General features: G+C 40.0%; 1 protein-coding gene across 3 annotated transcripts in view; it reads right to left on the bottom strand.

Annotated features, from left to right (window-relative positions):
• The window catches only part of FHIT (fragile histidine triad diadenosine triphosphatase), a 1,529,913-nt gene that overhangs the window by 179,143 nt on the left and 1,336,753 nt on the right, over positions 1-14,017 (bottom strand). The gene's annotated exons all lie outside the window — the stretch shown is intronic.

Here is a 14,017-nt window from a genome sequence, read left to right as displayed (position 1 = left end):
TTTGGGTTGACTTAGTTTGACTTGACAGGTGTTCGCAGTCTGCACGTCCTTGATGGCAAGTCATTGGCAAAGGAGTTAGCAATAAGGAGTCACAACTGACCAAAGACAAATGGCTGATAAAAGGATTAATGTTGCTTGGGTCTCAGAGGCCTCCTTTACCTTGCCTGTGCCTGAGGTTGTTCTGACCCTCAAGGGCTTCTCTTGAAAAATCAAAAATGGCTTCTCAAGATAAAGTTAGCTCGGGCTTCGGAAGCCTCATTCAGCGTTTCCTGAAGTTGGGAGCAGTGTTTGCTTTCAATAAAGGCAAAACAACTCCCACAGCGAAGAAGCAGAATTGTTTCTAAAGATGGGTTCTAAATATGTTTTAGAGCAGGGGTGCCAAACTCGATTTCATTGAGGGCTGCATCAGGGTTGTGTTTGACCTTGGGGGAGGGGGGAGCTTGAGGGCCATGGCCAGGGTGGGCGTGGCCAGCTTGATGTCACTCATGTTGGGGGCGCCTATGGTGGTCCGAGCGCTCTGTCAGCAAACACAGGCTCCTTAGCTTCGTTTTTGGCTGGGACAGCCTCCTGCAATCCTCTGTAAGTGAAAACAGAGCCCTTCCGAGCTCCATTTTTGGCTGGACAGCCTCCTGCAACACTCTGCCAGCGAAAACGGAGCTAGTGAGGGCCGCACATGGTCCTCCCGAGCTCCATTTTTGCTGGCAGAGGCACCACGGGCCAGTCCTTTGCCATTTCCAGGGCAGCCCCACGGCCAGATCTAAGCACCCCATGGGCCGGATCTGGCCTGTGGGCCTTGAGTTTGACACCCCTGTTTCAGAGAGTCAAGGTACCCCACAGAGCTATTTTATCCTCCAGGAAGGACAGCATGGAAGGTACTGTAGCAACAGCTTTATGTGCTATTTGAATCATCAAGGAAGACTTGGCATTGATGGTGATCCTGTCCTTGTCCTTGTCTGTAGTGGACAGGAACAAGCGCGAAATAACACTAGCCATATGCTCAAGTGGGCAGGGATCCAGGCTGTCTGATGTACAAAGCTGGCACCCGGCATAGCTGTACACCAAACTCAGGAGACGACAAACTGAGCCACTGAATATGTTTATGATTATGGTGTTAATTTAGATCTACATCTCCCAGGAGCTGAAGGTGGAATACACAGCAATCTGGTCCCTTCTCCAATTTTATTCTATCGCAAACTTGTGCAGTAGAAGGTGAACTTGAAGATGGAGCCTCCCCGAGACCTTTGACCAAAACCTTGCTCTCTTTTGTGAATAGTTCAGAGCAGGGAGCATTCACATGTAACTCCCATTCTGAGGAGAGGTTAGCTTTGCAAAATAAGAGACACTTTGCTGCGAGAACCATAAAAAAGACTAAACAGCCATTATTTTGTCATCTTCTTCTACATAGGTAGTCCTCAGTTTACGATCACAATTGGGAGCAAAATCTCCATATTTAAGCAAGGGGGTTGTTAAGTGAATCACACCCAATTTTACGACCTATTTTGCCACAATGGTTAAGTCAATACTGCAGTTGTTAAGTGAATCACACAGTTGTTAAGTGAATCCAGCTTTGCCCATTGACTTTGCTTGTCAGAAGCCAGCTGGGAAGATCACCAATGGCCAGCACATGACCCCAGAATGCTGCAACCATTGTAAATACATGCTGGTTGCAAGTGCCCAAATTTTTTTTTTGAATTTTTTTTTATTTTTAGACAAAACATAAAACATAAATCCATCATCCATTACAATTGCAAACAGTGTGTCAGTCGGTTACAAATCTTTTGTGCTTCATCCCCATATTCAAAATAATTTTTATGAAGCGATAAAGCCATGGTTAAATAAATGATAAATGAGGATGTTTATTTGTTTGACAATATGAGAAATTAGATAATTAGCAAGTGCCCGAATTTTGATCATGTGACAGCGGGGATATCGTGACGGTGATAAGTGCAAGGATCAGTTGTATATCACTTTTTTTCAGTGCCATTGTAACTTCAAATGAGTGGTTCTAAGCCAAGCACTACCTTTTATTCATTCATGGAATGGAATGGAATGGAATGGAATGGAATGGAATGGAATGGAATGGAATGGAATGGAATTCTTTATTGACCAAGTGTGATTGGACACACAAGGAATTTGCCCTAGGTGTCTATACTCTCAGTGTACATAAGGAGAATAAAATACATTCTTCAAGAATAAAAAGACACAACATTAGTGATAGTCAAGGTTACTAATAAGCTATCAAATTCCTACTTTGGATCACAAACTCTGAAGGGAAATGGACAACCAACTCTCTTTCTGCTCATAGGAGCCCCAGCAACCTTATTTACTGTGTACCAGTAAAAAAAAAGTTCTCCCAGCACAAAGACACATCGATGGATAGAGTTACTCCTGCTAGGTGGAGAGAAAGCAGCAGCCCCTAATAGGATTAAAAGCACACACCATTCTTCTTAATGTAGAACTGAATTTTATCTCTATCAAGAGGATAGTCATAGATTTAGATCAAACATTATGTGGACTTTAGAAATTCTTTTTTTTTTTTTCCTTCTGGGCTTTGCCCTTACTCAGAATATCATGGCAGTCTCATCTTCTCAAAGTTACAGGAGAGCAAAGCGGAGCCTACTGGACTCCAGGTCATGCTCGCAATTTTTCTCTCAGAAGAAAAAATCAATACAAAATAATTAGTTTAACAGAAAAATAATAGGCAGGGAGTCTTTTGGAAAGGGGGAAAAAAAAAACCACTGGCAATTTAGAAACAGCTGTGACTTCTATAGCTGATTCATTTTAATTTCCTACGATAAGCTTTTTTTATAGCCACTCTCTCCCAATTATCTCACCCTCCCAATTCCAGCAGCACTTACTAATGGCATAAGAGCTGCGCTGCAAAGTTATTTACTCCATTGGCTTTTAGTAAAATCGAGAGCAGCGGGCTTTGCCTGCAGAAAAAGACTTGCAGGTTATCCATTCTCTTAACATTTTCTTGTCCCCTTTTTTCTTTGGAAATGGAAGAGAAAAACCCAACATGGTGCTAACATTAAGTGAAAAGGACAGGTTTTAGATCTCAAAGGTTTTTTCTTTAAAAGCACATTCTTGCATATAGTCAGCACTGGATTCAAACTTTAGCTATAGAAATCAGCAGAAACCAAATGCATAGGTGGTAATAGTATATTACACATGTATAGTAATAGTATGTATGAGAGGGATTTAGGAGTCCTAATGGACAACCATTTAAATACGAGCCACCCAGAGGTGGGTTTCAGCAGGTTCTGACCTGTTCTGGAGAACCGGTAGCGGAAATTTTGAGTAGTTCAGAGAACCGGTAGTAAAAATTCTGACTGGATCCGCCCCAGGGGTGGGTTCTAAATTTTTTTACTACCGGTTCTGTGGGCGTGGCTTATTTTGTGGGTGTGGCTTGGAGGTCATGTGACTAGGTGGGCGTGGCTAGCTGGTCAGAGTCATTTCTGGAAGGTCCTCGTACTTACGACCAGTCCTCGCATTTACGACCTGACTCATTTGTTTGCTTTTAACACTGATCAGCTGTAGGACGGCCCTTTGAAGCCTCGCGGCAAGAGTTTAAACAGTTTTTTTCCCTCTAGTCATCAGCTGGGACTCAGGAGGCAGCAATAGATTGGGGGTGGGACCAAATAAAAGGTAAGAATAATGTGGGGGGGTGGGGGGGTGGGAGGGCGGGGGGGAGAACCGGTTCGGTGACGTCATATCATCACCGCTACCGCTCGGCTGAACCGGACCGAACCGGGAGGAACCCACCACTGATCCGCCCCCATCTATTCTCTGCCTCCCAGGTCCCAGCTAATCCAGAGGAAATGGGGATTTTGCACTAACTTTCCCCTGGATTGGGGAGGGAATGGAGATTTTACAGTATCCTTCCCCTGCCACGCCCACCAAGCCATGCCCACAGAACCGGTAGTAAAAAAAAATGAAACCCACCACTGGAGCCACCAGAGTGCTGCAGCCACTAAAAAGAACCCAACATGGCCCTATACTGCATTAACAGAGGGATAGAATCAAGAATCAAGAAACTTCCCAGGTAAAATGGGTCTCGTAGCTTAGGGTCTTTTATGTTGATGGCTGTACCTCCAGATAATATTGAGGAGAAACTGGGAATTCGATGCTTATGGAGAAGTTAATAATAGTAACAGAGTTGGAAGGGACCTTGGAGGTCATCTAGTCCAACCCCCTGCTCACACAGGAGACCTATACTAGGGATTTGAACCGCCGAACTACCGAGCTTTCTGATCGACAAGCTCAGCGTCTTAGCCACTGAGCCACCTAGCCAGGCTATGTTCTCATGGATTCCCTTCTGGAACTTCTGAAGAACTCGGCCTCTTGTAGAAAATGTGGATAGGAAATTCCAGAAGAACACAAAATCTAATTCTGCCACTCTTTTCCCAAATAGCTTACAGCGACCAAATCCTTTTCTTACAGTCATTTGTCTTCATATGCCAGGGGTGCAAGATCATCTGTTAGCTGGCCTATAACAACTTGGATCAGATTTTTGTTTTTCCTTATTTTATATTTCTTATATATTTTATTTTATTTTTTTTTCTATTACTAAATGGGGTAAGAGTAAAAGTCTTCCTTTACAAAACTGCAATATTTTTCTTCATCAGTAGAGGATGCTATGACACTGATACCTTTTTTCCCAACCTGAATTAGAAAAAGAAAATTCATTTTATCTTTCCTTTCCTACCCAACCCTCCACTGCCAAGATGATGACTTGGCATCCCTTCTGGCCCTTTTTCAAACATGCCCCAAGTTATTATCCAAGTTTAGCTGTGGTGTGACTTACCCAAACCATAATGATTTCTCTTATTGTATGAGTTACTTTTGCCTGTTCTAGTTTTTCTTAAGGCTACTATATCTGGGGCACAAGAATCAATATTACATGTAGTCCTCAACTTATGACTATAATTGAACCCAAGGTAGTAAGTCATGGTGGTCATAAGTAGAGGCATTATACAAACATACTTAATTTCTTTTTGAGGCAGTAATTACATGAGCGCTGAGGTCATTAAGCAAACTCCGTGGTCATTAAGGAAAAAAAAAATTACCCAATGGGCATTTTTTACCATAAACCAGAAGTAAATGAGAGAGGAAGGAAAAAATGGAATTTGGTTAAGATTAGAGATAGGATGAATGGGTAATATTGATTTTAAAAAAAAAAAAGAAAAGAAAAGAAAAAGAAAAATAGAGAGAATAAATACTATGGCAAAAAGGGAATATATAAATTGTGTTGAAATGACTAAAAATTGTTTAAATTTGTGAACCGGCCGATACTCTGTTCAGAAAAAATATATTGTATGTGTATTTGTCTGTGTGTCTAAAAAAAAAAAAAAAAAATCCTTAAAAAAAAAAAAAACCCAGAAGTAAATGCTGGGAATTAGCAAAAAAGGTAAAAAAACAAACAAACAAACCTTGATCACATGATCATGAGACATTGCAAATGGCCATAAGAGTGAACCACTTATCAAGAGCCCAAAATGTCATCATGTAACCCCAGGGGAATGGAAGGGTAGCCTTCATAACTTTGAAATTGAGTGGTAAGGAAGAAGTTTGTTGTACCTTCTATCTGTAAACGAACTGGTCATAAGTCGAGGACTACCTGTACACTAATATTAAACATGACACAGCCCCAAACTACTGTAGACCTTATGTAGACATAACATCCTGAAAACATAAAATAATCATGCCAATCAATCTTGGCTGAACATATAAGGACAGTCACTGGGTGACAGCAAAATATTAGGATTTCTTGTATGTCTTTGCTGCCATCCAATTGTCAACTAGATTTTGGAAACCCAGATCAAGTAGCCATAGATTCCCTTGTAGAATGACTGCAAAAAAGTAAAAGTATCCCTGTCAGTCATGTCTAACTTTAGGGCACACTGTTTTTTGGCCGAGGGAGCCAGCGTTGCCCAAAGACAATTTCCATGGTCATGTAGCCAGCATGCCTATATGTCAAAGGCACACCGAACTCTGTTACCTTCCCACTGAGGTGGTACCTATTTATCTACTTGCATTTGCATGCTTTCCAACTGCTGGTTGGTAGGAACTGAGGCAAGGAATGGGGGCTCACCCCATTGCTAAGAGCTTGGGACTCCAACCCAAGCTTTGCAACTGACAAACTCATCATTTTTAACCGCTGAGCCACTGAATGGAAATAAAGAAGAATGAGACATAATTCTAACAATCTTGTTGTTAGGATACTGCTAATAAGGCTGTCCATATTCATGGCCATGAAGAAACTGATGGATACTCCTCTTAAAAGTGACACCACTGAGCAATCTCAAGCAAAGAATTAAACATTGCTGATACAACTACACAACCCGTATCTTACAATGGGGCAGGATATGAAGCACCTAGGACTTTATCTCTTATGGCGCTGCCTGTAAAGATAATCTCACCATATTTACAGTTTAGATCTGGGAAGAACTCACAAAGAATCTCATGAAAAAACATGTTTCCAGCCAATTCCATTTTCACTTTCAGCCAGAATGCATAATTTGAGAACAGGCTGGAGAAGCAAGTAAGATTTTGATCTAAGGATTTTGCTTCTCTTCAAACAAACTATCTGCAGAAGAGGAAGCTGCACAAATAAGTACCTATGAATATATATGTGTGTGCGTGCCTAGTAACAGTGATGCATCGTTGAGAGAATAGAAGAAGTGAAATTTTAACAAGGTCTTTGTAAAGCAATATCCCTGGACAGAAAGTGTAACTACATAAACATGTAAATTATTATTGGAAATTGTCTAGATAATCCACAGGCACTGGAATGGAATGGTGTTAACATATTAGGATAGTAAGATCTAAGACTACATGGTTGTCTTTTGTTGTTGTTGTTGCTGTTTGTACAGAAGATGAGAAAATAAAAATTATAATAAGGTGAAACATTCTAAAATTCAACCAGAAATTAAATTAGAATAATGGAATGGAATGGAATGGAATGGAATGGAATGGAATGGAATGGCATGGAATGGCATGGAATGGCATGGCATGGCATGTGACAGAATGGAATACTTTATTGTATTATTAGTGTACATTTGAATGTACACTAATCAGCATACATTAAAATGAAATTACGTTGCATATAGCTCTCAAAGGGTCTCCACCTCTAATATAAACATAAACATGACAAGATAAAGAAATAAGTACAAAATTATGCATGTACCCACATATATTATATGACACGGAGAAACAATATAGTCTAGTCCGTAAGTATCCATGTACATGGCGAGAGAAACGAATCTTGTGAGTTTACCAGATGGATGGCATAGGGAACAAAGCTGTTACAGAATCTGGAAGTCCTGCTAGAAATACTTGGAAAACATTGTGGAGCTGGTAAAACTAACCAAATGAGCAAGATTCCAAATGGATAGATACACCCCAGGATTGTGAAATAAAATCAGAATCCATACATGTTTGGAAAAAGATTTATTTAGCTTCAAAACATATTTATGAATATGCTTATTAGATGTCTAAATATGACCTTGGTTTTTTTTTAGGTAATCTCTATATAACACTTTGAAGCACACTTAATTAATTTCTATTGGATTTGTGTTTAAAGAAAAAAAAAAGACAAAGAAATGTATTCAGAGAAAGATTAATAATAAGAACTAAAACTTAGGGCCATTTTAAGAAACCTGTATACACCTCAGCCAAATCCACTAATCTACATAGAACTATTAGAAAACAATATATTGTTAGATTATAGGAATAGTCTGATTAAACATTCATCTTATTTGATATGCAATACTTAGAATTGGACAGGTAGGTATTTCTCTGATTATTTTGCATTCAGTGCCATAGAATATATGAAAGAATAAAATATGGGCAAATACCAGGGCTTTGACTCTATTTTTTTCAGATGTATTTTTGAGAGATTTTATATAGGTCAAAGGGGGAAAATCTAATCCGATCTTCTGGCATCGCTCTCATTATTTATTTTATTCATTATGAATGTATTTCCTCTTCTTCCAGGACTGTTTTGAAGGATATATATTGTAGGCAATATATCAGAAGAACTCAAAAAGAGTTGAGGCATAGCTACTGACTTAAAAAAACAATTAAGGAAAATTTTTGGCAGAGAGGAAAACCAGAAAGGATTAGGACACTAAATAGCTGGAGCATTATCAGGGGTGATTTTTTTTTTTTTTAAGAAAATAGCATTACCAGGTTTGAGAGCAGTGATGAAAGGAGTCAGGATATTGGAAAGCAAATAGCTAGCAAAGAAACCTACCAAAGCCAGTGTAACAATTTTGTCTGCAACACTGGGAAAGGGGATCAACTTAAGTCCAAGGCACATAGAAACAAACAACATCTACATGCCATTCAAAAAAGAGACAGTCAAAAAGCTAAAAGACCACAACACCTCCTTGCCAGTAATCAACATTAGATAAGCAGAGATGAACACCAAGACTTATACTAGACCAGTGGTTCTCAACCTTCCTAATGCTGCGACCTTTAATACAGTTCCTCATGTTGTGTTGACCCCCAGCAATAAAATTATTCCTAAAACCATTGAAAATATGTGTTTTCCAATGGTCTTAGGCGACCCCTGTGAAAGGGTCATTCGACCCCCAAAGGGGTCCCGACCCACAGGTTGAGAACCACTGTACTAGACCAACAGCCAAGCAGTATACAATATCCCAATCAGATATTTTGACAAAATTATTTGGGGACCAGATAAGAAAATGCTATCGAAAATCTATAACTTTATATTAGATGAGGATAGAGCCGAGAAGATAGCTAAAAATCAGCTAAGCATTTGGGAGAAAAATTTAGGATATGGCCTTAATTTCAATGACTGGGAGATAGCTTGGAACAGAAATCTCAAAATAACGAAATCGGTAACATTCAGGGAAAATCACTACAAAATGCTGCATAGGTGGTACCTAGCCCCGGACAGGCTGGCCAAAATATTTCCAAATTCCTCTGCTTTATGTTGGAAATGTGGAAAGACGGTCGGCACCTTTTACCATCTGTGGTGGACTTGCCCTGAGACCAAAAAGTTTTGGTTAAAGATTCGACTCTGGCTCTCGGAAATAATGGGACAAGAGATAGCCCTGGCCCCGGAATCCTTCCTCTTAGGTATGATTGAAGATGGCCTCGACAACAATAAAACCCAACTGGCAATTCAAATTATTACTGCGGCTAGATTAGCCTTTGCGAAACTCTGGAAATCCAACTCTACCCCCTCTGAAGAAACATTAATAAATTAAATTCTAGAGTGCGCAGAGATGGCCAAATTGACGAGCGAGCTAAAAAATGAAGAGAATTTTAAGTACTACGAAGTATGGGGAATTTGGTATAACTGGTTAAAGAATAGGATAAAAATATGATAATAGGCTACGATTTGTTAGACACCCGAAATGGACTTAATTGTATAGAAATGTAGAGAATTGTATAGAACTGCATATTGTATAGCTATGGATGGAATTCATTTAATGTTTGATCTATGAAATGTGTAAACATTGCACCTCGGATCAAGATTGTGATTGTACATTGTCTTTTTAAAAATTGGAAAATTCAATAAAGTATTTAATAAAAAAAAACAAAAAAAAACAATATCCCAATCAAGGAACTGCCAACTCAGACAAACAGAGTAGAGTAGAGTAGAGTAGAGTAGAGTAGAGTAGAGTAGAGTAGAGTAGAGTAGAACAGAACAGAACAGAACAGAACAGAATAGAATAACAGGGTTAGAAGGGGCCTTGGAGGTCTTCTAGTCCAGCCCCTTGCTCAAGCAGGAGAACCTATCCCATTTCAGACAAAGCAGGAGAACCTATCCCATTTCAGACGAAGAATCTATCCCATTTCAGGCAATCTAACAGCACACAACAGCCTAATCAAGGAAGTACCAAAAACACTCCCATCAACATTGACAGGGCAAGTCACTAGTAAATAAACAGAGAGCATTCCCTTCTAGCACTCGTGATGTGTCCTAGTTGAGTAATGAAACATCTGCAAGAAAACAAGCAAGCTCAGAGAGCACCAAAGATTTCCACACAGTGGGTTCATGCCATAACTAAACAAGAAGAAAAGCTACTGTCAAGGAGGTGGGCATAACCTCCTCATCCTCATTGACAGTAGCCCATCTCAGAGTACTGGAGTGCCTTAATTCTTTTGGAATATTGCTCCTTCCAGCATCTTAGCTCATCATGCCATCCAATAACAAAGAAATAGGATGGAAACCTCCACTGCATCTGTCTCCTTCTTGGATACTGTGGTCTTGAATTGGAGTAGACTTTTCACTGGGTAGAATGATGCACAGTGAACACAGGAGTTGAATACAGGGGACAAAACCTTTCTAGGCATTTAATGAGGGGATATATCTAATGCTATCAGATGTGGGCTTCAATAGCTGGGACCCACTCGATAGCAACAGACAACCCTTCTGACATCTAGTAGATTTTCAGATCTTTTTCAGCCCTGATTTGGTAGCCCTCCTTTTTGCTTCCAGTTTTTCCAATCTTTGTTTTGGAAAATTTCCTCCAGAATCTTCGATGTATGGATTAAAGGCTGTATTTCAGAGAGCAGCACCTGTTGCAGAACATTATTTGAGAGAACGTTTTTGTAGAAATGACTTACGGATTCATTTTGTAGGCATATCTTTTAAGGTCTCTTCAGAAATAGTTCAATAGTTACAGCATTGATGGTTGAACAAAATCATTGGTCGAGGAGAGCAAATATTCAGTCACTAGTAACTGGAAAGTCATTTTTAAGAAACTCTTTGGAGATTAAAGGGGCAGAATTTGCCTGCCTTGTTTTTATCCTTCTCGTCCCTGTTTCTAAAGAAGGTTGGCTTAAGAAGAGCATGTGTGAAGTCAAAAAAAATTTCAACCAGGCTCTTTTATAGAATGCTTGGGAATCAACTTAGGTCTCTTTCCTTTGTCAGTTCTGCTTGACTAAAATGGAAACCCAAAAGCTGCTAACTCTTATGCTTAGGCACTTCCAAAATTGAAAATGATTCCTAATAGGTATTCCTGTGCCGCCAAAATGATTTAGCATAATGCGCTGAATGAGATTGCTAAGTCAAAATATCTTTTTCCTAAGTGATTTTCTTGCTGTGTCTCTGAATGTCAGAGGGAAAGAAGAGGACATCGCCTGCTGAATATCATTGTCGGTTTAAAAGTTTTACACTGAATAATTCATCCTTAGGATAGGATGAGCGTTTCTTCATTGCATAAGTCAGAAAGGCTCAGCAATACTAATCACGTTACACTAAAGATTTGCACTGGCCCCTCTTTGATGCCACTTTGGCTGCTAAAGCACCGCAATCCATCATTCTGTTGTTTTCCACCATCTGCGTTGATCGTCAGCAGACCAGTGTTGATCTCATGGGTGAATCTCCACTAATTCTTTCAATTACTACCGTAGATCAAGAGATGTAACATTTGAGGTACAGTAGGATTAACCCAAGTTTTGTTGCTATGCCCTCTTATTCCATTGCGCTGACTGTTGACCGTGGAACTCTTGCGGCTCTCTGAGCTTGGTTGTTTTCTTGCTGATGTTTCATTACCCAGCTAGTAACATCATTAAGGTTAGAAGGGAGTGAGGTTTCGTCTCTGTTAATATACAGCTGACTTGCCCTGTAAGTATTGGTGAAGGTGGTCTTGATTAAATGGTGTAGGGTCTCCTGCTTGGGAGGGTGGGGGTTGGACTAAATGACCTATAAGGTCCCTTCCAACTTTGTTTCTATTCTATTCTATTCTATTCTATTCTATTCTATTCTATTCTATTCCTATTCCTATTCCTATTCCTATTCCATTCCATTCCATTCCATTCCATTCCATTCTATTGCAGGTCCCATCCCCGAGGGAGATACACCTGGTGGGACCCAGAAGAAGGGCCTTCTCCGTGGTGACTCCCTCTCTCTGGAACATCATTCTCCCAGAGATTAGAATGACCCCCATCCTAATTGTCTTCCGGACGGCGCCGAAGACCTGGTTCTGCCAGCAGGCCTGGGGAACCCGGAGTGGGATGGAGCCCATTAAATGGCTTGTGTGATCGGCTGTTGCTGAGGTGGGAGGTGGGGGTCAGGGGTGATTTTATTACATTAATTTATTTGATTTTTTTATGAGTTTTACTGTTTTTTAAATGTTTTTTTTTTTATATTCTGTAATCCTCCTTGAGTCACCATGGGCGAATAGGTGGCAATATAAATCTAATAAATAAATAAAATGAATGAATATTCTATTCTATTCTATTCTATTCTATTCTATTCTATTCTATTCTATTCTATTCTATTCTATTCTATTCTATTCTATTCTATCCTATCCTATCCTATCCTATGATTGGGGTATTGTTCAGGGCATGTGATTGGTGGATTGGTGATATTGTAAGCAATACCCAAATCAAGGAACTGCCAGTTCAGGCAAACAATGAAATAATCATTATTTATTTATTTATTTGATTAAACTTATATACTGCCCTTCTCCCCAGGGGGACTCAGGGTGGTGGACAGCCATAAATTAAAACACATATAGTACAAAAGTTAAAAAAAAAACTAAAATAGATTAAATCAGTGGCATTACCAATTTAAAATCCCAAATCTACAAAATCAAAAAATTCCCAATTTAAAACCCAAAGAACCAATAAAATTAAAAGATTAAAAATCCCCATTAAAACCATTTAAGATTGGCCAGCTTGTTGGAATAAATTAAATTCAGGGCCTTGCGGAAAGTGCGGAGGTCCGGGATCAGTCGTATTTCAGGAGGTAGCTCATTCCACAGGGCGGGTGCCCCCACAGAGAAGGCTCTCCCCCTGGGGGCTGCCAGCCAACATTGCTTGGCCGACGAACCCTGAGGAGGCCCTCTCTGCGCGAATGTATTGGCCGGTGGGAGGTTATCGGTAGCAGCAGGCGGTCTCGCAAATATCCTGGCCCTATGCCATGGAGCGCTAAACTAGGAAACACCGAGAACACTCCCACCAACATTGGTAGGGCAAGCCACTTGTAAGTCCACAGAAAGCAAACCCTACACCCTTCTTGCACTGATGATGTTACCTAGTGGGGTAATGAAAACAACCAAGCTGAGAGAGTACCAAGGATCCCACAATGCAATCCTGAGCTACAAATATTATCTTCTATTGGTGACTGTTGACTCTTAGTTAGATACTAGTTCAACATAGGAGATGAAGAATGTCCCCTACCTTATGATACAAATCTGTTAGTGGGCCAAAAAAATCTAAATGGCATATTATATATATAACTGTATCCTCCTCCTGTGGGTGGATGCTAATGGAAGAACCATAAACATATTGTTACTATAAGAAAGAGCCGAGGTGGCGCAGTGGTTAGAATGCAGTACTGCAGCTACTTCAGCTGACTGCTAGTTCAGCAGATCAGCGGATCAAATCTCACCGGCTCAAGGTTGACTCATCCTTCCATCCTTCCGAGGTGGGCAAAATGAGGACCCAGATTGTTGGTGTAAGCCGCCCAGAGTCCTCGGAGAGTGGGCGGCATAGAAATACAAAAAATATAAATAAATAAATAAATAAATAAATAAATAAATAAATAAATAAATAACTCCCAATACCTGAAATGCCTAATAGCGGTGACACTCTACAGGTTCTGATCCCATTATGGATACAACTGTCATCAACCGTCACTACATCACAGTAAAGAAAGTTTATCAGATCAGGAAACGTGACCACAAAATGTTTCATAAAGTATTCCTTAAAAAAGAAAAAATGGCTCCAATATTTGGCCATTCCAGAACATGCTACAAATTCGATAAAATTGCTACTAAAAGTTACCATCCTTGTACCAGACGGATCAGCCATAAAGTGTGAAGCAGTCCCGGAATGACAGTTGCTAAGATAAAGTATGTAATATTTATCTCAATTCTGTTACATTATCTGACAAAATTAGATTAATGCCTTCATGAACCCATTATTCGAAACTCTCTCTTTGAAGTTGCAGTTTCAGATTATAGGCAGCAGCAAATTGGCATGGTTTCAGGTTAGTAGGTGGTTTGCTTGTTTGCATGTGCTAAATCTA

This window comes from Pantherophis guttatus, chromosome 2 (assembly GCF_059756535.1).
Source record: "Pantherophis guttatus breed Tessera chromosome 2, ASM5975653v1, whole genome shotgun sequence".
Taxonomy (NCBI): domain Eukaryota; kingdom Metazoa; phylum Chordata; class Lepidosauria; order Squamata; family Colubridae; genus Pantherophis; species Pantherophis guttatus.
The sequence above is the reverse complement of the archived record's forward strand: the minus strand, read 5'-3'. Positions and strand labels throughout refer to the sequence as shown.